This window comes from Podarcis vaucheri (genome assembly GCF_965113315.1).
Source record: "Podarcis vaucheri genome assembly, chromosome: 7".
In the NCBI taxonomy this organism is placed as follows: domain Eukaryota; kingdom Metazoa; phylum Chordata; class Lepidosauria; order Squamata; family Lacertidae; genus Podarcis; species Podarcis vaucheri.
The window spans coordinates 52,715,648-52,738,844 of record NC_138765.1 but is presented as its reverse complement, the minus strand read 5'-3'; the positions used below and the strand labels follow the sequence as shown (position 1 = coordinate 52,738,844).

General features: G+C 45.2%; 1 protein-coding gene across 5 annotated transcripts in view; it reads right to left on the bottom strand.

Moving 5' to 3' along the window:
• The window catches only part of ZNF469 (zinc finger protein 469), a 290,027-nt gene that overhangs the window by 252,843 nt on the left and 13,987 nt on the right, over window positions 1–23,197 (bottom strand). The window contains exon 1 of one of the 5 annotated variants that reach the window (XM_082229177.1): window positions 15,350–15,368. The exons of 3 other annotated variants lie outside the window; for them this stretch is intronic. The gene's annotated coding sequence lies outside the window, so the exon portion shown is untranslated. Of the gene's footprint in view, window positions 1–3,723; window positions 3,798–15,349; window positions 15,369–23,197 lie in introns of those variants that run through there. One more of the 5 variants, XM_082229175.1, reaches the window with a different exon arrangement.

Here is a 23,197-nt window from a genome sequence, read left to right as displayed (position 1 = left end):
ATTAAACAACTCCCTTCTGAAGGCTTCAAGGGCCGGAGGGTAGAGCAGCACAGGTGAAGCCAACCACACCTTGATGGCAAAATTGCTCAGGCTTTTAAAGTGCATAACCTGATGTGCATTTTATGCTTTTCCTGTGAGCTTTATACAGTATATTTAAATTTCTTGGTCACTTCTTATATTGGGATTTCAGGGAAGGGCACAATAAGAAGCATATATTAAACACAATTAATATTTTATATATGCCATTTACTGCTTAGCTACTACTTTTATTGTATTAGAGAGTTTTTTGAAGGAATAATGCTGTTTTATTAATTTGTCTTATTTAATAAAATTTATACAATTTGATTAACAGCAGCAGCAGCAACAACAACAACACCTCAAAGCGGGTTACAAGTGTAGGTGCAGATAACGCCAAGGTTGCATGTTTGATCCCCATACGGGACAGCTAGCTGCATATTCCTGCCTTGCAGAGGTTTGGACCAGATGATCCTCAGGGTCACTTCCAGCTCTATGATTCTATATATTTGTTCTAAACTGCTTTGAAATTTCTTGAGATTATATATCTGGAAGTGTTTGGTTTTTTGTCCCCCCAAGAGAAAAAGAGACATAAAATAATGAAGAGCAGGCAGTCTTCAGCAGGTTCATTAAACAACTGAGCAACAGAACAATCTGCCATGCAAAAGTGGATAATTAAACATCCACATCTGATTCCAAGTGGTTTGACCCTGCTCTTTTGCTATTTGTATCTCAATTTATTCTTTTTATTTTAAATGATTCATTTCTTTCTGTTCCCAAGTATTTTTTTCCAGAGGCTCTGAGATTGCAATCATGGTGCTATTAGCTAATGAATCCCAAACCCAAATAATGAGAAACTCAGGGTGTGGGTCCACTTACAAACAATGGGGGAAGCTCCACTGCTACAATACCAAATGCTTGAAATTAAGAAATGAGTAAAACCTAACTTGAACTTCAGCCCCCCCCCCCACCGCAATCTTGGCACTTCACCAAAGCAGGGACCCTCCCTTTCCATTGATTTTGCTCTGGTATAAATAACTCATCAGCAAAGAAAAGTGAGTTTAAAGTATCAAATGTTCAAATTGTGCTCATCAACAAAGAGGATGCTCTCTTCCCTCTTGAAAGGAGGGAAGGCTGAGCTTGGACTGAATGAAGTGCCTAATGATACCTTAGCTGGTTCCTCCATCAGGGTTGGCTATTCACCAATCCTGCTTCATCAACAACAAAGGAACTCTAATCACAAAAAGGCCAGGATTCAATCACATGTACTGAATCCCGCCTGGTTTTCATCTTATTTTTCCTTTTATTGCACAGACTCCATTAGAGTGAGTCTTTCCGATAATCAACATGGCAGCCATCTCCTTTTGAGAACAAGACGTTAAATAGGCCAAGCATTAGCTCCACAATATAATCATTTTACCTGCTTCCTATGCCGATTCAGCTTTCACTCAACACTTACTGGATTTGAGAATATCAAGCTAATGTCACAGAATAATTTGTTTGCAGAGTACAATTGCATAGGGAGGGAAGCACTGAATGCCTGCTCAGTGTTTGCTCTGAGTGGGTGTGGGGCAGGGTGCGGGCCAGAAAGGCTGCCTGTGGCTATCCAAAACGTTTCCTTGTATACAAAGTGCAATAAAAAGAATAATTGAATATGTCTACATGTATATTCTAGCTTCCCTCCAAAGAGCTCAAGGACACAGCTCAAGGTGGGGCACATAGTTCCCATCCCCACAACAAACCTGTGAGGTGGATGAGAGGCAGTGACTGGCCCCAGTGAGCTTCATGGCTGTGGGGATTAAACCCAGGTCCCCCAGGTCCTAGTCCAGCACTCGAACCACTACACCACACTAGGTTTTTGACTAATGGCTCTATTTATGATGTTTTTATCGTATCTATTCTACTGTCTCCAAAGCATAAAACAAATGCATCAAAATAAAACCGCATATCAAAATGGTCATTGATAGGTAGCATAAAAATGTAATGGCTGCCAGCACAAAATGGCTGCCTCAGGCAGCTGAAGAGGGGGGGAAAGAGGTGCCAGTGAGTGAGGACTGTCACAATCAAAGCCACATTTCATAGAATCATAGAATCATAGAGTTGGAAGAGACCACAAGGGCCATCGAGTTCAACCCCCTGCCAAGCAGGAAACACCATCAGAGCACTCCTGACATATGGTTGTCAAGCCTCTGCTTAAAGACCTCCAAAGAAGGAGACTCCATCACACTCCTTGGCAGCAAATTCCACTGTCGAACAGCTCTTACTGTCAGGAAGTTCTTCCTAATTAATGTTTAGGTGGAATCTTCTTTCTTGTAGTTTGGATCCATTGCTCCGTGTCCGCTTCTCTGGAGCAGCAGAAAACAACCTTTCTCCCTCCTCTATATGACATCTCTTTATATATTTGAACATGGCTATCATATCACCCCTTAACCTCCTCTTCTCCAGGCTAAACATGCCCAGCTCCCTTAGCCGTTCCTCATAAGGCATCGTTTCCAGGCCTTTGACCATTTTGGTTGCCCTCCTCTGGACACGTTCCAGTTTGTCAGTGTCCTTCTTGAACTGTGGTGCCCAGAACTGGACACAGTACTCCAGGTGAGGTCTGACCAGAGCAGAATACAGTGGCACTATTACTTCCCTTGATCTAGATGCTATACTCCTATTGATGCAGCCCAGAATTGCATTGGCTTTTTTAGCTGCCGCGTCACACTGTTGGCTCATGTCAAGTTTGTGGTCAACCAAGACTCCTAGATCCTTTTCACATATACTGCTCTCAAGCCAGGTGTCCCCCATCTTGTATTTGTGCCTCTCATTTTTTTTGCCCAAGTGCAATACTTTACATTTCTCCCTGTTAAAGTTCATCTTGTTTGTTTTGGCCCAGTTCTCTAATCTGTCAAGGTCGTTTTGAAGTGTGATCCTGTCCTCTGGGGTGTTAGCCACCCCTCCCAGTTTGGTGTCATCTGCAAATTTGATCAGGATGCCCTTGAGTCCATCATCCAAGTCGTTGATAAAGATGTTGAATAAGACCGGGCCCAAGACAGAACCCTGTGGCACCCCACTAGTCACTCTTCTCCAGGATGAAGAGGAACCATTGATGAGCACCGTTTGGGTTCGGTCAGTCAGCCAGTTGCAAATCCAAATCCACTGAGTGGTAGCATAGTCAAGACCGCATTTTACCATTTCCTGAGGCTGGAAAGCTTTTACAGCAAAAGTGGTGACTCTTGGTTCAGAATATCTTTATCTATGTACAGAGAGAGAGAGTGAGAGTGAGAGAATCCACATTCACAGCACACATTTTAAGCACTGTGGAACCATTTTAAATAGCCATGGCTTCCCCCTATAGTTGGTTAAGGGGGTCAAGCACTGTTAGGATACAGCTGCAATACGTTCAGATTTTCCCGGACATTACCAAGATTTCGAAGGCAGAATTGACGTCTTGGGGGGGGGTTCCAAAAGGTGGCACTTTGTCCTGGATCTTAGGCAAGTCAGTCATGTTTTTTGGCCAACAACTTGGGGTTGTCTAAAAAAAGCTCATCAATTTCGGGGTGTCCTGGTTTTTACTTTTTGAAATACGGCAACCCTATGTTAAGAGGCCCTTATTCCCCTCACAGAGTGGCAATTCTCAGAGAGCTTTAACAATGAATAGTAGTAATAGTGTAAAAGGTGTATTGAAATATTTAATAATTGCAATTTAAAATGAGAATGACATACCCTTCAACATTTTGTGAGGAAAATTCAGGGCATCCCCCCCCAACCATCCCGCAACTCCCCCTCCCTGGCCCTCCTGCTCTCCCCCCCTTCCCCCTCCTTATCCCTGCTATCTTTGGCTTCCTGCTCATGAGGCGATGTGTCTCCAGACGACGTGAGCCTAAGTGGCCCTGGGAAGGCCGTGCCAGGCCTGGCAGCCTCCAGAGGCAACACAAGGCCTAGAGCAGCCCCCAGAAGTCCATGCCAGGTCTAGCCAAGCAGCTGTCGGATATAAAACAAAACCTGGAGCAGCCCCAGGACCCACAACACTATCTTTTCCCTGCACCAACTGCACTTCCAATGGCAGGAGGGGATCATGGGAAGATCCCAGAGGTATACCACAATGATTAGTACAGGAGGACATCAGCTGATCCCGGGCCACTTAAGGGTTATTAAAGGTGCGCCCTCTGGCTGCTGCCTGGTTTGGTGGCCTTCTCAGTGGTGACTCCCCATTTGTGAAATGCACCCACTGGTTGGGTGTGTCTGTCTTGCTCGTTATTTCAGGAGACATTTAAAAACATTTGATAGCTGAAGGACACTGGACATTAGCAACTATGAGGGATGGGATTGCCTTTGAATCTTTTAGATGTTCTAAACTGTTTTGAGATGGTTTTCAAACGTTTTGAATATGTGATTAAAAACACACCTTTAATTGTATTATTTTAACCTTTTGATGTTTACCGCTCTGGGCTCCTTTGGGAGGAAGGGTGGGAGAGAAATTTAGGAACGAAATAAATAAACTCAAAACTTTGGAATTAGTCTGCCACAAACTGGAAGCTAATGCAGATGATATGGATACCAGTGCTATTTATTCCAAAGAGGAGAGGAAGACCACAACTCACTGGATGGAGCACCTGCTTTGCAGGCAGAACGTCCCTGGCATTTCCAGTTTAAAAAGGTTCAAAGTGCAGGAGAGTCCTAGAGAATCGCTGCCAGTCAGAGAGGGCAACGCTATTCTAGATTGATCAATGACTTGGTTGGGGAAGGATGTAGCTCAGTGGTAGATCATCTGCTCTGCATGTAGAAGGTCCCAAGTTCCAACCCTGGTATCTCTAGGTGGAGCTGGAAAACCTCCCTAGCCTGAAGTGCTGAATACCTGCTGCCAGTCAGTGTAGAAAACACTGAGCTAAGTGAGCCAATGGTCTGACTTGGTATAAGGCATCGTCCTAAATTCCTGGTGTTGCATTCCTCTAATCCGCCAGCTCCAGCTGACATCCTGGCAGCCACATTCTGGGCCAACAGATGCTCCCAAAATGTATTTGAAGGCAGAGAGTCTCATGCGGGCAATGCATGGGTAAAAGGCTGTGAGTCACATCTTTGCAACCCAATGGTGAGTTAAGAAACTGAAAGAGCAGTTCATAAAAGAATGCTGCAATAATAGCTGCTTAATTTTAAGTGGGCTGTTGTCCTTTTTGAGAAGAGTAAGAAGAAAATCCATTCCTCAGTAGGACACCAGAAGGGGGACCAAAGGACTGCACTGTTAACATGTGGCAGCCATAAACGGTAAGAGCTTTACCAAATCCACCTGCCAGGATCAGGAAGTGATAAAGGGAGCCCCCTTGGAGAGGAGAGAAAATATTTGCAGACATCTTTAGTGTCGTTCGGATAAGAAGACCCTCCTGGAAGAGGACCATGGAAAAACAGTAGATCTTTCACTCACAAAACAAAAATAGAGGGTTTACCCCTCGCTGTAGGCAAAGCACGAGAACTGGCTACCCGTGGAGACTTCACAGCTGCAAGGCTGACATTTGAACAGGGTTTTAAAGGAAAGCGTAAGAGCAGAGCATTTAAGCAAAACCTTGAGGTTAAACCATTTAGATGCAGTTGTTCGGATTTCAACAGCAGCTTGTGTGAGGAACATTTCATAGGAACACTGGAAGCTGCTTCAAGCTGAGACATTTTATTGCTCTATACTGCATAGGCTCAGTATCGTCTACACTGACTGGCAGTGGCTGTCTGGGGTTTCAGGCGAGAGGAAGGTGTCTTTCCCAGTCCTGTCTGAAGATGCTGAAGACTGAACCTGGAATCTTTTGTATGCAAAAAGGATGTTCTAACATTCAGCTATATCTCCCCCCTCCAAAAACACACCACTACAGTGGTACCTCAGGTTAAGTAATTAATTCGTTCCGGAGGTCTGTTCTTAACCTGAAACTGTTCTTAACCTGAAGCACCACTTTAGCTAATGGGGCCTCCTGCTGCCGCCACGCCACCGGAGCCTGATTTCTGTTCTTATCCTGAAGCAAAGTTCTTAACCTGAAGCACTATTTCTAGGTTAGCGGGGTGTGTAACCTGAAGCGTATGTAACCCGAGGTACCACTGTATTGAGGTTCCAGAGGGAGTGAACAAGTAGAGAGGGATATACAGAACTGCACTTTTCAATTGAGCAGTAGACAATAGATAATGCAGTGAAAAGTTGAAAGAGCTGGTCACAAAACTCTCTGAATTTTAAAACGGATATTTTGCATCCAGGCACCTGTCCAGAGACGTCTCCCTGGCTGGATAAGGTCTGTAGTCAACCCTGTTCAAAGGCCATCTGGATTCCCCAAAAGAGGCTTGTGAAACTAAATTGGACACATCTGTAGACACACACAAAATTAAGCCACGTGCTGGTGAGAGGGAACCTTTGACATCATTTGTCACTTTGCATTTCTTTCTACATATTGGTTTGCACGGAGGGGTTCTCTCCTCCTCCTCCCCACACAGTAAGTTACTGTAAGTACCTTTTAACTGCAGAACAAAGCCTTCCTGCCAAAACAGCCCCCTGGAAAAAGGCACTTTCCTGGGATATTTTTCACTTTCCAAGAACTGAATAATGTCAGAAACAAGAAGCTATAAACTTTTATCTAGCCTCTCCCTCAACTGTGCTTCTCAGAAAAAAAATGTGGAGGGGGGGGAAGTTAAGTCAAATGGGAAAATCTTTTACAAAAACTACTGGTAGCCATAACATTTGCCACGTGAGATGTGGTGAGAGATTGGTGACGTGATTGGCTGGAATCACCCAGGTGAAGATTCATTCTCAGTCACCTTTGCTATCAGGAATGTCCTCACTTAGCCAAATCTGATGAGCTACATCACAGCATGACATTCTCACATTCGCTAAGTGATCTCTGACTGGCTAGGGACGCTCTAGGAAGGAGAAAGTTCAGTAGACACACACATACCCCAAATTGTTCAAGAACAGAAGAAGAAAGGTGGAAATAAAGCAACAGCAAAAAGGTATTAAAGAGGTTTATAGCTCTCCCAAAGCTATAGTGTCAAGACAAAACTGCCCAATGAAACTGATTATCAGTTTCAGCCTTAAAATGCTGATGTTGACAGCCCTTTTCCAGTGTTAGATCTCTTAAAAGGAGCATCTCCTATATGTGACAGACTCAGCAAAAGTGTTGGGTGTTTTGGACTGTGGTCTTTGCAAAAATTACTAAAATGACTGGACAGCAACTATTGTAATCTCCAGATTAAGCGTTTTTCAGAGCAACAACAGGGTTTGCCATTTCAAACCTCTAGTTGGTTATATTCTTGCAGCTGCCCAGCTAGTTTGTTGCTCAATATTGGAAGGAAGCACCTAAATGGCACTAAAATAGCTAATTGGTATAAGATGACTTGATGAGTTGCTTTGATGAAGGAATTAACAAATAACCTACGTTTGGCTAAAGGAACAAAATATGAGGAGTCTAATTAGCATATTGGTGCTCTTTTGAGGTTTGTGCAACCAAAAGTGAAACAGAGACATATTCCAGCAGCAAACAAAGCTTTCTGGCTGCTATGAACATGGTGGTCTTTAATTGTTGTACTTTCTGATGGGATGTACTGACAAGATTAATGATTTTGGTGGTTTTTTGTTTTTGTTTTACTTTAGACACTCCTTGTATCCCTCTACAAGATGAGGAGGGGATTGTTTTGTACTATTAAAGTTGTGATATTAAAAATATATATTTAAAACACACATGCGGAGTGCAGCTCCTAACAGCAAGTTCACTCACAGCATACTGAGAATAACGATTCTGACTTCGGAGATGAAACAAAAGAATTGGAATCTGCGAAAAGTCTTGCTTTCCCAGCACAATGTTTTGGGGGGGTGTTTCTTTTCCCTTTTTTTTCAGACAGTTGCGAAGGAAGCAGCTGTGATGACACCCCTCCAGAGCGGATCTTTCGGAATGCTGGAGCGGGTGATGGAAAGCGAGCGGCGCTAATCCCGGGATCCACACCACATATGCATTATTTTTCCAAGACGAAAAGCCAATTTCATAGGGCCGTAAATCAGCGGCCATAAAAATTAGCACTTTTGAGCACACAGAGCTGCTGCCAGGTACAAGATCTCAACTCTTTGAATACACAGACCACAAACTCAAGGAATGCAGTGTGTGAAAAACCCACACAGAAGAAGAAGAAGAAGAAGAAGAAGAAGAAGAAGAAGAAGAAGAAGAAGAAGAAGAAGAAGCAACAGCAGGGAGAGGGATGCAAAGTGCACCACACCCAAGGAGGACAACTGTAAAGATGGCACTACAAGAAAAGAGGCGAGAGCAGGAGCATTCCCATCCGATGCTGGTGCCAGTGTGTGCCCAAGGCGGCCCTGTTCACTGATACGGACATCCTCATCATTCTTATTCTTATCATTTCATTTATGAATCACGTTCTATGAGGCAGTGTTACATAACTGACTATTGGCCATGATGACTGGGGGTCTTAGGAGCCAACAGCACCTGGGGGGGGCTGCAGGTCCCCTACCCTGGTCTACAGACCAGTCATGATCACTGTCCAAGGCATTGGGGTAGCTGCCCTTCTCATTAGGCAAGTTGTGGAATGAGGGGATTGGATGTGATGCATGGAATCCAGCCTCAGGCCCTGTCTGCACTATACATTAAAAGCAGTATCATGCCACTTTAAAAACTTGCAAATTAACTGTCATGGCTTCTCCCAAAGAATCCTGGGAACTGGAATTCATTAGGAGCACTGAGAGTTGTTAGGAGACCCCACATCCCCCCCCCCAGCTGCAGTTCCCAGAGTGGTTTAACGATCAGTCTCCCTTCCCAGGGAACTCTGGGAACTGTAGCTCTGGGAACAGAATACGGGGTCTCTTGACAACTCCCAGCACCTTAACAAACTATAGTTCCCAGGATTCTTTGGGAGAAGCCATGACTGTTAAATTGCAATAATACTGCTTTAAATGTGTAGTGCAAATGGGGCCTTGGTATGTTTAAAATAGGCCCAGTGAAATCAGTGCATTGCTAAGAATAATAGCTCAGTTGGTTAGAGCATGGTGCTGATAACGGCAAGGTTGCAGGTTCAATCACCATATGGAGCAGCTGCATATTTCTGCATTGCAGGGGGTTGGAATAGATGACCTTCAAGGGCCCTTCCAACTCTACTGTTCTATGATTCTACTAGGATCCAACCCACTGGTTTGTTCAGAATAAACCCACTGAATTTCATGGAGGCAACTAGTCTTAAGTCCATTTATTTCAGTGGGTTTACTCTGAGTAAGGTTCAGTTAGCTCCAGCCCTTTGTGTTTACTTTAACTCTGGACAGCAGAATATCTCCTTATTTAAGTGTTATTTGGAACTCTTTATTTTTGGCTCCTGCTCTGACACACGACCGGTTATGTAATAACATACCAAAGAACAAAAGATTTATATTTATTAATACTCATCACCTGTTTTTGTTTAGATGCACTTATGCAATGAAGCTCTCCTTTTCCACCCTCTGCTCAAACACAAAAGAGTTACGGCGAGGATTGCTGGCTTGCAGTTCCACCTCTGCATCTTGGATGTCTACAAGAAGACATCCTGTAGAGGCAAAATTACCCAGCAAGGGCTCCAGAACCTCCACGCCTCCTGCTGTTTGAAATGGCAGCCCGCGGGCCAAGTGAGCTTAATGGCACATCAAGGCTGAAAGAGGCACTCCAAGCCAAACCTTTGGCAAATCCAAAAGGCATTCACAGCCAAAGCAGCCAAGCCAATTTGTCCACTGGGAAATCGGAGGACATTCTTGGACAAGCAACTTGAGGGACAAAGCCCTGGCAGAGGAAAGAGCTGGGCAACAATATTCTGTTTCTTGGCATAGGTCTGGGCTCGCGCTTGTGGGAAAGGAAGCAGGGAGGACTGGCGGCCTGGTCACAATAAGAGATTGGCTTCCGTTGCCTAAAAGATAAGGAGGAAGCTGGAAGGAACTAGAACTTTCCATGTGAAAAGGCAACAAGCTCAACATACTGTGGCTGCCCGTCCTAACCCACCATCCAGAGCAGAACGTTCCGGGAGGTTACAGAAGTGCCAAATAAAGCAGTCACTAAAAACAGCTGTATCAACAACAGGATAGGAAAAGGCTGTGGCTCAGGAGCAGAGCACATGCCTGGCATGCAGAAGGTCCCAGGTTCAATCCCCAGCATCTCCAGGTGGGGCTCTGAGAGATGCTTGCATGAAACCCTAGAGAGCTGCTGCCAGTCAGTGTCAACAATAATCAGCTAGTGGGACCAAGTAGGGGGTCACTTCCAATGGTCGTGTTTTAGGGAGTAATTACTGACTCATGCCACTGTGACACTTTCCTAAAGTAGCTTGGAAGTGTGGAGTCCAATATATTTGCCTCTGTGCTTACAACAGGCTGGTCCAATGACAGTTTCACCACAAATTAAATCATAATTGCCAGGACTCTTGCTATTTTTCTAGAAAAACTGGTGTTGGAACTCTCCATGAAATCACACTTGTAATGGCAATGACACCCACCGGAGAGGTGCGGGAACTGAATTCCAGTGAGTTCCAGCTGGAAAAAGCACACCGGCTAGGACTCAATGGGCAATATACTGATGCCTCAAGTATCAGAATTCAGGAGGCTTTGGGCTCCTTTGGGAAGAGTCAGTGTAGAGCAGGCCAGCCCATGAGGGCAAAAGGGGCATTGTCCCGCCAACCTCAGCAGGACCTCAGCCAGCCCGTCTGCCTTCTTACAATCAGTCCAGGGGGCAGCCCTGCCTGTCAGTTACCTCCTCCTTACTCTCAGAATTTCCCTTGTGGAACTCAGCAGGGAGAAGACAAATGGGGCCTAAGCTAGAATGTGTTGGTTCTGCCTGTCCTGGCCTCACCTACTGTTAGCCTCCCTGCTTTCCACCCTACCAGTCCCAATGGGCACCAGACAACACTGAGTTAGGACGTTAGAGTCAGGCCAAACAGACCCAGGCCAAACAGACCCCACTCAGCTCTGAAGTTCACTGGGCGATTTTGGGCCAGCCCATTTCTCCCCAGCTCATTTTCCTCACAGCAGCTGTTGTGAGGATAAAATGGAACAGCGGTGTGGGGGGCTGTACTAGTTCTGGGGTGCTTGGCAAAAGTTTAGGATTAAAATGTTAATTAACAACAACAACAACCACAACAACAAAGCGCTCAAGAGAGTTTCCCCCTGCCAGGATCTCTCAACAGTTGGGTCTATGGTTGGCTCTATGATTCCCCAATAAGTTTCCCACTTGCAGACCCTTCCTTATACTCCATTCATTTATGGACCAAGGAAAAGAGAAGAGGAGGTTAAGGGGTGATATGATAGCCATGTTCAAATATATAAAAGGATGTCACATAGAGGAGGGAGAAAGGTTGTTTTCTGCTGCTCCAGAGAAGCGGACACAGAGCAATGGATCCAAACTACAAGAAAGAAGATTCCACCTAAACATTAGGAAGAACTTCCTGACAGTAAGAGCTGTTCGACAGTGGAATTTGCTGCCAAAGAGTGTGGTGGAGTCTCCTACTTTGGAGGTCTTTAAGCAGAGGCTTGACACCCATATGTCAGGAGTGCTCTGATGGTGTTTCCTGCTTGGCAGGGGGTTGGACTCGATGGCCCTTGTGGTCTCTTCCAACTCTATGATTCTATGATTCTATGAAAAGGGTCTGCAGTCAAGAAAACATTTGCAGGGTAAGTGGGTGAGGACACAACGCTCTTCCCCCTATGCACCCAGAGATGTGGTGCAGTAGCAAGGGCCATTCCTATCTCAGAGAGCCATCTAGCTGGAGCCCTCCCTCGTTCCCACTACCCACAGAGTCAAACTCCAAAGTCTGGTCTGAAAGAAATCCTTATGTTTCATTGTGTGCCTCTATGCGCCCGTCTGCTAAACCTTGCAGGTGACCTGACAGCCTCACTTTACCAGATTCAGAAAACAGGCAGGACGAGCAGCAAGCCTGCTTTGGGGAGGGAGGCACTGGCTCAGTGCCGTGTCTATGGTCTTCATATCCAGCCAAGAGCACTTGCTGTGAAGACTCACTCACCAACCTCGGTGATTTAAATAGCAATGAAATGTATATTTTCTGAGAACTGGGACAAAACACTTCCCCAGCAGGGAGGAGGGGATCCCATAAAACCTGCTACCTGTGTGCTGTCTGCTTTGCGCTTTTCGGCATATATGGAGACATCCAAACGCCACAAGGCAGGCTGGCCGTCAAGGGTGATGGGGAGAGCAGATGGGGAGATGGAAAGCACAATTTTATTTTATTAAAAAAAACAATGCTCTCCAGGCTTGGCTTGCACCAACGCAAGGATCTGTCAAACTACTGCTAAGGAGCCAGAGGGGAGGTGTGGGTGTTAAAGGGGTATAAAACACAATATCCAGAGAAGCAGGAAAAGGTCAATCCGCCAGTATTGCTGCAGAGTATTTCATTTCAGCTTTCAGGCTGTGTAAGCTGATCTTTGGAAAGAAAGCAAGTGAATGCCCATGTGTCAGCTGAGATGTTTCCTGCCACTGTTTACATCTTGGGGGTAGGGAGAAGAGAGAGGGAGAGCTGGGGGGGGGGAGGAAAAGAAGCCCAGTGCTGGCTTAATAGAAGCTACAAATCATAGATGAGCACTGTTTTTAATTGCCAGGAATGTTTTGAGTTTTATCCTACCCGGGCCAATGCAATTAGCAGGTATCTTACAGGAAGCACACTGTTGCATTGTGCAATTTAGGTTAATTAAATGAGAGCCCAATTAAAGGTGGCTTAATTAAATGGCAATTAAATAAATTGCAACTAATTACTTCTTAATCCCCCTTCATAGCTGAAAGTGAACAAATCAGTCTATCAAGTTGCAGAATCATTTTTGCCTGAGTTTTGCTTGTTCATTTAATGCAACCCTATGAAAATCTTTTGGAGAATCCTCCAGATGTACATGGACAGAGACCGCCTTTCCACCCCCTCACAAAAAAAAAAAATGTTTGGTGAAACTGACTTGACACCATTTTCAGCAGAGTTCACTGCAAACCACAATTTCCATCATGCTAGGCTGCCCTATTTCAAATTGCAAACTACAATTCTACCAAATATCACAAAATAGTGTGCAAGCTTCAAGCTCTCCAGAACTCTCCACCATCTTCCTAGCTCAGTTTATAATCTAGTCAGATTAAGAATTCTGGAGACCTCAAATGCTTGCTGGTTATTTTGTAACATGGGGTTTGGGATTTTGATTCTGGGCTAGCAAGGCTACCTTAACTTTTTGTGTAGATATCACCTCAGTGTTTCTTACAAATGGATGAGGATTATCATTCCTATTTTGTCCACAATGCTGCACTGAAGCCGCTACTTAGGGTGCTCTGTCCCCCGCCCATTTGTCCAGTGCAAAAGCAAAGAAAAGCAAAGAAGAAAACAATTTTGCAAGCAGCTGCTATGGCAGCTCATGGTTCTTTAAAAGAGATATAAGTGATGGCCACTCCTGCTTCCAGTATCTTAAGAATCCTGGAAAGAGCAAAGGCCTCATTTGCGAAACTGACCGTACTTTTGCAAGATGCAAAGACTAAGCAGCAAGAGACACAAAACCACGCAATGGGGGAATGAATCTTTCTGATCAAAGAATAAAATTAAGCCAGGGAAGATTTCAAATTTTTGACATTGCTCTCATCAGCTTTTCCATCTGTCCTTGAGCACCGAGAGATAGCAAAATACTATTGGAATAAGAAGAATATTTAAAACACAATATAAATATTGTTGACACTGCCTGCGATATCTCACTCACCAGGGCAAACGTGTTTCATTAATCTTCCCATGCCCTTTTATGCAGGATATCTTATCTTGGGATCACTCCTGAGCTCACTCCATAGGACATCACAAAGCTACAGTTACGCCAATAAAATATGGATTAAGCATTATTAATATTTAACTGATGGACCCAAAGCATGTTCCTTGGGGGTTGGATTTCTGCTGGAATTTTGCTCAGTTCAGAACAGAGGCACTCACCCCACCCCAATTCTACTTGTGGTACCCAAAATGTGGATCTCTGTTTTGTTTTGTTTTTGAATACTTGGAAGAGATGTGAAAGGTGGATGCATTTCTGCTGGAATATTTTAATTGTACTTTTATCATTAGGTAGCTTTTATATTGTTGTGATCTGCCCCAGGATAACTTATGATGAGGAGTGCTATAGAAATTCTATAAATAAATTGCGCAAGCATGTATATAAAAGCAGATCCTGTACATCAAAGCACTTGCAGAAGCCCAAACATTTTGCCATGAAGAATTGATCTCTGGTTTGTTGGTCAGTGTAACCAATGTATGATTTCTGTGATTCACTGCATGCTACCAGGATCCAGAACAAACTTGTCCTAAGTGCTGTATGATGGATAGATGGGTGGATAAATGGATGCAAATGGATTAAAGGGCAGATTGGTGGGTGGGTACATACATACACAGAGAGAGATTGATGGATATAAAACTTATTCACAGAAAGTTCAATTTATGCCACAATCTACTCAGTTCCAAATACAGGTACATGTCAGAATGCAGTCCCCAATCCCACCTGTGCTGCCCAGGGGAGCTTACCGTATATCAGTACTTAGAACACATGCATTGCATCCAGAAGTCCAATCTTTGGAATTTCCAGATTTAAAAAAAAAATGGTTCTCAAGTTTGGGGGCCCAGAAAAATCCCCAGCCAGAGGTCCTTGAGGTTTCCTGTCCAGCAGAGCAATTGTATCAAAAATATCAAACTAGAAGTTGCTGTAAACGCAAGCCTCCGTCATCATTCTAGCAACCATTCTCAGAAAGTATCCAAACATTTGCATCTGCAATTTTCCCTGGCCTTCATATAATTCATAAAATAAATACAGATGACTTGAAGCAAAGGCACAGAATCTGGTTTTCCCCCAATGAAAGGTTTTCATGAGCTTGTCAAACACAACTGGTCAAATAGTGCAAGCGGGAATTCCCAAAAGACAATTTCATGATGGCTGTTACCATGGGGTGCAGGTATCCAAGATTATCAAAGGAACCAGAAAAAATAATGCAAGAAACTGAATCTTCTAAGAGGGTGCCGGGGGGGGGGGATTAGCATTCTGAAAGAAAGTATTGAACAAACCCAGGCTTTACAACTGGAAGACAAAATATGTGGATTTCTACATAATTTGGATCCTCCCCCCCCCCCATATTTGGGCAGCAATTAAGCGCATTTGCAATAACACTCACAAAAATGGAGTCTGTTATCTTTGCTGTGTTTTACTTCCCACTTTTATATTGTATTATTTTACTGACAGGAGAGTGTGCAATTCAAACTGTCAAAACATTGCGATAATTATTATAAACTGTTAGGCCACAAATCATCGGCAATCCCCTATTAAAATAAACATGGGGAAATGATCATATAATCAAGCCCCCACCTGTTTTCAATATCCAACTCCTTTCAGGGGAGTCGCCGTTTCTCTCCTTGTTCGGTTTTTGAAAACACAGCCATCACCGCTCTGTCAGCAACTGGTGCATCAAGGGGCCAAGCCTGGGCCCCTGAGAGATGTCCCTGGGTTCCCCTAGCTGCCAAACTCAGAGGCAAAGCAACAGAGGTATGGAGAAAGTGGTACTCTTGGCAACAGATCTCACTGGCTGGCTGGCTGAAATTGGAATGGTGCCCATTCCCCGAGATCAATGTCACTGGTACCGGGAAATCTAAAGGGAACTCTTGTTGCAACAGCCATTAAGCTCAGATCACCGTACATTTAATAGCACAAGACTTCTTCCCCACCTCCCATCCCCCCAAAATGAATCATTGGAACTGCCATTTACACCTCACTGTATTACAATTCCCAGCCCCCTTGACAAACTATAGTTCCTGGGATTATTTTGGAGAAGCCTTGGCTGCACACACACACCATACATTTAAGGGACATGATTGTTATATGAAACAATGGACTGCCATCAGCTGAGCCACTGCAAAGGAGAGCCTTTGAGTGTCTGTGACAAAAATGGAATTGGGGTGGTGAGGCTGAAATCAGAGTGAGACCAGAGGCATGTGCAAAAATCCCTTTTTCTATGCCCCTATTAAAGAACAGACAGCCTAGCGTCTTCCTTTGCATCTGGGCCAGTCTGCATAGCACCTTTGCTACTCACAGAGGCAACAGGAACTGGTCAGGGCTTCTCTTGAGCCTGGGCTCCTTCTTACCTGGGCTCTATCTTACAGCATCTTTGAATGCTTAAGTTTCAGCCTCGGAACAAGAGAAGTAATTCCAAAGAAGAAGATGCATCTGGGCATGTGCAAAGTATCATAAGATGCCCCACCAGTACAGGCAGGCATGGGCACACACGCTGGATTTCTATTGCCCCTAACATTTCTAGTGCAAATAATGGAAAAATTGGCAGTACCAAAAGCCTGTACAAAAAAAAATGGCATCAGTTTGTTTTGTCAGCCATATTTAACAACAAAGGAAGGTTGTTGCTCCTTTTCAGTGGTGGCACAGGCTCTCACTCACATCGAAAAAAATAAGCAAAAAAGAGGTTTTGTAGCACCTTAAATATAAAACATGGGTGGACCACAGTTCATATCAGCAGATGCAAAAGTATTATCCTGGATATAAATGGTTGGAAGGGCATTGCAAACGGTGAGGTCAGAGCAAAATGCAATGCAGAAAGCAAAGTGATAATAATGTAAACAGTAAAAGGTAAAGGTAAAGGGACCCCTGACCATTAGGTCCAGTCGTGACCGACTCTGGGGTTGCGGCGTTCATCTCGCTTTATTGGCCGAGGGAGCCGGCGTACAGCTTCTGGGTCATGTGGCCAGCATGACTAAGCCGCTTCTGGCGAACCAGAGCAGCACACGGAAACGGCGTTTACCTTCCTGCTGGAAGTATTTATCTACTTGCACTTTGACGTGCTTTCAAACTGCTAGGTGGGCAGGAGCTGGGACCGAGCAACGGGAGCTCACCCCGTCACGGGGATTCGAACCGCCAACCTTCCGATCGGCAAGCCCTCGGCTCTGTGGTTTAACCCACAGCGCCACCCGTGTCCCCATGTAAACAGTAGTCATCCACAAAACAGTTGCTGGTGATAACACAGGCACCCTGACATTGTATCTTTCTGATGCCACCAGACTCCCTGCTGTTTTAGCTGCAAGAGCTGCCCCTCTGGAAAGAGTTAACAGAGAGAATTGCTTCAGGATGGGCCCATGCTGGGGCCAAGTCTGCCATCCAGCCAGGCATTGCGGCAACTCACCAAGGTGCTGCAATCCATCACAGCAACGCTGCAAGCAAACTCAATGCAAAAAGTCAAAGTGAACCCAGCAGAAGCCTCTTGGTGACACGCCTTTTGCAATTGCTGCTGCAGTCAGAGCCTATGATGGAGAGTAGCACCGTTAAATAACGCTGAGTGCAGACGTGCTGGAAAGGGACCCATCAACATTCATGAAGTATTGACCTTCAAGTCTCCACCTCTCATGAGTTATGGGCCCTCTCCGACCGACCCACCCACCCGCCCTTCTGCACTCCCCCACTGGTGTATATAAATTGAGGCAATGATTTATTTGCATCCAGCAAGGAAAAACAAGTGGGATATTTTACATATTTATATCATAAGATAAACCGATACTTAAGCTGATCAAAGTGAGCGGAAGATCTGGAGGCGATTACTGCGGCTATTTGTTTAACAGAGGTCACATTGCACATGGAGTAGGCAAATCGGCAGAGGGCCTGCGGAGCATCTGTTCGGCAGTCTGGGAGAAGGACGGAGACGGCAAAGGCCAGATCCAAAACCAGAGCAAAGGGGAAAGCTGCGGCCAGAACTGTGGGGCTCAGCAGCCCAAGGACCCCAGCTGAGCCCAACCCTCGGGTCTCTTGAATCACAGGCAAAGGAGCAGAACATGCTGCCATGTTTACACCCAGGGCAAAGTACTTGCCAGTCTTGCCCAGAAGTGAGTAACCTGTGGCCCTCAGCCTAGTCACCCACAGGTAGCAGAGAGAGAGGGGGGGTGACAAAAAGAGAAAAAGGGGAGGCCTCACCTTGTTTTGGCTCCAACCCTTCTCACTAGTTGCTGTTGATAGGCCTCTGCTCCATGAATTTGTCCCATCCCCCTTTAAAGCCATTTAGGTTGGTTGCCACCACTGCCTCCTGTGGCAGTGAGTTCCATAGTTTAGCTATGGACCGCATGAAGTATTTTCTTTTGCCTATCATGAATCCTCCAGCATTATGCTGCATTGGCTATCCATGAGTTCCAGTGTTATGACAGAGGTAGAAAAACATTCCTCTGTCCACTTTCTCCTCGCTATGAATAATTTCTATGAAATTTTATCAGGTCGCTTCTTACTTAACTTTTCACTAAACTAAAAAGTCCCAAACACTGCAATGTTTCCTTGTAGGGGAGTCGCTCCATCTCCTTGGTCATTTAGATTGCCCTTTTCTGAACATTTTCCAGCTCTACATTCTCCTTTTTGAGGTGAGGTGACCAGAAATTCACCCAGTATTCCAAATGATTTGTAAGACTCACATGCCTCAGTCTCAAACTCCTGTGAACCTGGGCCAGTGGTGGCAGTTCCCAAACAGGGGGGACAGCAGTACTAGATAGAAGCAAGGGGAGCCTAAGTAGAAGAGCCCCAAAAGACCAGAAGAAGGTGGGTTCACCCTATTCCAGCATCCTGTTTCCCACTGGCTAATCAGTGCCTACTGCTGATATGCAAGTGTGCAGCAAACTCCCACTGCCTGTGCCACTTTTAGGACACTTGAGATGCAAGGCTGGCTATCCACTGCCTTACTCCAAACCATTCTTGCATTCAGCTGGCGCCCCTTGTTGATACGCTTGCCCCTGAGCCTTTGAGCCCGCCACTTAACATTACTCAACAGTCAATGAGCCACTTAACAGGCGGCTAATGAAATGCACAAGAAATTAAGCAGATCGTTCATTGTCAACCGCTCATCCCCCAGAGGGCACACAGTCAGATTTCGCTGGTCAATCAGGAGAAACAAATGGGCTTATTCCCATTCATGCCGCTAACAGTTTAGGCTCTAGAAAAACAAACTTTAGAGGGTCCAAGGCTTGTGAAGGTGGAGAGAGAAGCAAAGATGGCACAGCCAAGTAGAATAAAGAGCAACAACCCCCCCCCCAAAAACATAGATATGTAAGATTACACAGCCACCATTTCTCAGTAACCAGTGTACCCTCAAGTGTACATGGATGTTTTTTAAAAGTAATTATTTTGATTCCCAGGTTGAGAGCCTGAACTTCAGCCTGTACAATGAGATAATAGAGAAACTCAAATTTAGGGATCATATCAACCTTTGAACCATACTGGGAATGGAATCAAAGTATAAACATTCATTAATAACAGGTTCAAACTCTAAATAACTCTTTCAACAGAAATCAGCCCAAACAAACAAGATAATGAAATAATGAAGGGCGGGGAGAGAACAGTCTTCTTGCTTCACTGAACTTTAGACAAGCTTTTCATATTAACTCTGGGGGTGCTAATCACAGGCTGGGGAATTCAAAATGGACCTTACTTTCACTCTGCTCATATCTGGCCACAATCTGGCCATTCTGCCTCTCCAAGGTACCAGCAGGTCATTCCTTGCTCACTTCTTACCCAGACCCCTCCTTTCTCTGTAGTCTAGGTGTGGGGAACCTTTGGCTCTCCAGATGTTGCTGAACTATAAATCCCAATGGCCAGGGATGATGGGAGTTGCATTTCAGAGGTTCTGGGGGGTCAAAAGTTCCCAACACTCAACCTAACTGAGGGGTGTCCTGCTGGCCACAAAATCCAGCTTTTAACCAACAAGCTGAGCCAGTTCCAAAACAAGACCAGAGGCTTCCAATGACACAAAAGCCAATGGAAATAGCATGTTTTTATGTGCTTTGTTTCCATCCCCTAAGCTTGACTTGATTGCACCGTGTTTCCCCTCCTATACACAACATCTCAGCTCAATAATCAACATTAACACACTTAACCAAATTGCAAACATGCGCTGGATTATGGAGAAAGCTAGAGAGTTCCAGAAAGACATCTACTTTTGCTTCATTGACTATGCAAAAGCCTTTGACTGTGTCGACCACAGCAAACTATAGCAAGTTCTTAAAGAAATGGGAGTGCCTGATCACCTCATCTGTCTCCTGAGAAATCTCTATGTGGGACAAGAAGCTACAGTTAGAACTGAATATGGAACAACTGATTGGTTCAAAATTGGGAAAGGAGGACGGCAAGGCTGTATATTGTCTCCCTGCTTATTTAACTTATATGCAGAATTAATCATGCGAAAGGCGGGGCTGGATGAATCCCAAGATGGAATTAAGATTGCCGGAAGAAATATAAACAACCTCAGATATGCAGATGACACAACCTTGATGGCAGAAAGTGAGGAGGAATTAAAGAACCTTTTAATGGGGGTGAAAGAGGAGAGCGCAAAATATGGTCTGAAGCTCAACATCAAAAAAAACGAAGATCATGATCACTGGTCCCATCACTTCCTGGCAAATAGAAGGGAAAGAAATAGAGGCAGTGAGAGATTTTACTTTCTTGGGCTCCATGATCACTGCAGATGGTGACAGCAGTCACGAAATTAAAAGACGCCTGCTCCTTGGGAGAAAGACGATGGCACACCTAGACAGTATCTTAAAAAGCAGAGACATCACCTTGCCAACAAAGGTCCATATAGCCATGGTTTTCCCAGGAGTGATGTATGGAAGTGAGAGCTGGACCATAAAGAAGGCTGATCGCCGAAGAACTGATGCTTTTGAATTATGGTGCTGGAGGAGACTTTTGAGAGTCCCATGGACTGCAAGAAGATCAAACGCATCCATTCTTAAGGAAATTAGCCCTGAGTGCTCACTGGAAAGACAGATCATGAAGCTGAGGTGCCAATACTTTGACCACCTCATGAGAAGAGAAGACTCCCTGGAAAAGACCCTGATGTTGGGAAAGATGGAGGGCACAAGGAGAAGGGGATGACAGAGGACGAGATGGTTGGACAGTGTTCTCGAAGCTACAAACATGAGTCTGACCAAACTGCGGGAGACAGTGGAAGACAGGAGTGCCTGGCGTGCTCTGGTCCATGGGGTCACGAAGAGTTGGACACGACTAAACGACTAAACAACAACAACAACAACAACAACAACAACAACAACAACAACACACTTAACAATTTGTTTGAGCCTTACCTCCAACTAATATGTTAGAGTTGGGGGGACTGGATCCGGCCCAATGACTGGATTCATATCTCTCTGCCCCCAACCCCAAGGGTCAAATAGGTAAGGTTAGCTAGGCTGTGGCTGTCACCTTGTCCCCTTTCCTCAAGGTGCCAGGGTTATTTTCGGGGAGGTGGGTTGCTGGCATTCCTGCCCTTTGACCAACGGCCTAAAGAGTCCTGCCATGACAACCAGTAATGCTCTGCTGGCATTTAGCTTTAACTCTTCAGGGCCAGCAGTGCTTTTCAGGGGAAGCCCAAGTCTGCTTGCTGGGTTCTACCACAACCTTAAAACCCTCTTTCTGTCACATAGAGACAAGCCGGAGGGAACTTGTAGGTCAGCAGAGGAGCTAGTATTTTGCTCTTTTTGATTTGCAAACCTTAGGAGGGAGATCATCTCAAGCTATTGGTGGCTGGTCATGACTGGTGATGTCCAGGTCTCCAGCCCCAACACATGAAGTTGGCCAAAGGAGACAGAGGGAACAAAAATAAGTGTCTGACTTTTTCTCAGAGACTTCGAGGTTACTTCCTCAAGGCAAAAATAATAATTAAAAGAATAAAAGCAAAAGACAGAACACATTCAGTAAGAGCATAAGAAGGACCTGCTGGATCAGGCCAAGGGCCCATCCAGTCCAGCATCCTGTTCTCACAGTGGCCAGCCAGATGCCCCAATGGGGAACCCTCAAGCAGGATCTGAGCAGTAGAGCACTCTCTTCTCCTGTAGTTTCCAGCAACTGATATTCAGAAACATTACGGTTTCTGACTGTGGAGCCAGAGCACAGCCAGTCGATAGCCCTTTCCCCCATGAATTTGTTTAATCCTCTTTTAAAGCCGTCGAAGTTGGTCGCCATCAATGCCTCATGTGGGAGTGAGTTCCATCATTTAACACAACACACTCCTGCAGTTTAGCACACTTGTCTGCCCCCTCTTTCTTACACAGCATAGCCCCAGGGGCTTCAAAGGCTCAGTGTGCTTACGTAAATAAGCTTTCCTAATGTGCAAACAACATCAGGGCAATAGCAGTGGGATTAATACCCAAGACTTCTAGAAAGTGAATGTTTCCAGTTCCTTTGTTTTGGCTTCCATACAATGGAGATTTCAGAGGAGGAGGAAGAGTGTTTGGGTTGGTTGTGTGAGCGAAGGTTTGGCCAGCAGCAGTGGCAGCAGCATATGGAGAGAATGAAATCAGCAAATTACAACACACTAGTAAAACAAGTGTATGCCTGGCCTGGATGGAGAACACAATTGTTGCAGGCTCAAGTATTTGCTCTCTGTGTACGCGCGCGCGTGCACTTGCGCGTGCGCAATGTGTCAACATTTGTAGTCATTCATCCTTTTGTGCATACTGCGTAAAACAACATATAAGATGCTTCATCTTGTGGTCCCTTCAATGCTGAAGAATCTCCTGCTCTGTTTGCACAGTTTAAACTAAACAACACCTGTACAGGCTGCTTGTACCACGAAAGATGTGGGATTTGGGGAAATTTTAATTTTAAAATGTGTACATTGCGCCTGGTAGCTTGGCATCAAAGCACCCCTTTTGCAAACCAATGAAGCACAGAGCAAAGGTTTACTGCTTCCCCGGCTGCCCATAGAAATGAAGCTGTGCAGCCCTCAGCTTCATTAAGTGAGAGCGAAAAGGGATGGAGCTAAGTCATAAATAGTAGCAGGAGGAGAGACACATTAGGCATCCCAGGCAAAGAAGAACAGACATGTTTTCGACTGAGATTTGAAGAGAGATAAAGGCGGAGGCCGTTCCAGATGGCAGGAGGAGCCGCCACCGCCAAGAGGCAAACATGTGAGGGCTGGGCAGCTGCCTGGTGCCAAACACATGGTCACCTGCTGTTGGGATGGGGAAAGGGCCAAACCAAGGAAACAGAAGGGTTAATAGAAGCCAGGGCTCTCTGGAGGAACCTGCCTGCAATGCTGGGGAGGGGAGGGGCTCCATGCATGTCCTGCTTTGGCTCCAAGGAGATTCAGGTCCAGCCCACTGAATAGATGGTGCACCTTAAGCAGCTTTGCTCTTTCTCCCTCCTGATCTGATGTGTCTTGCTCTCGCCAGCCAGGAGGATGGC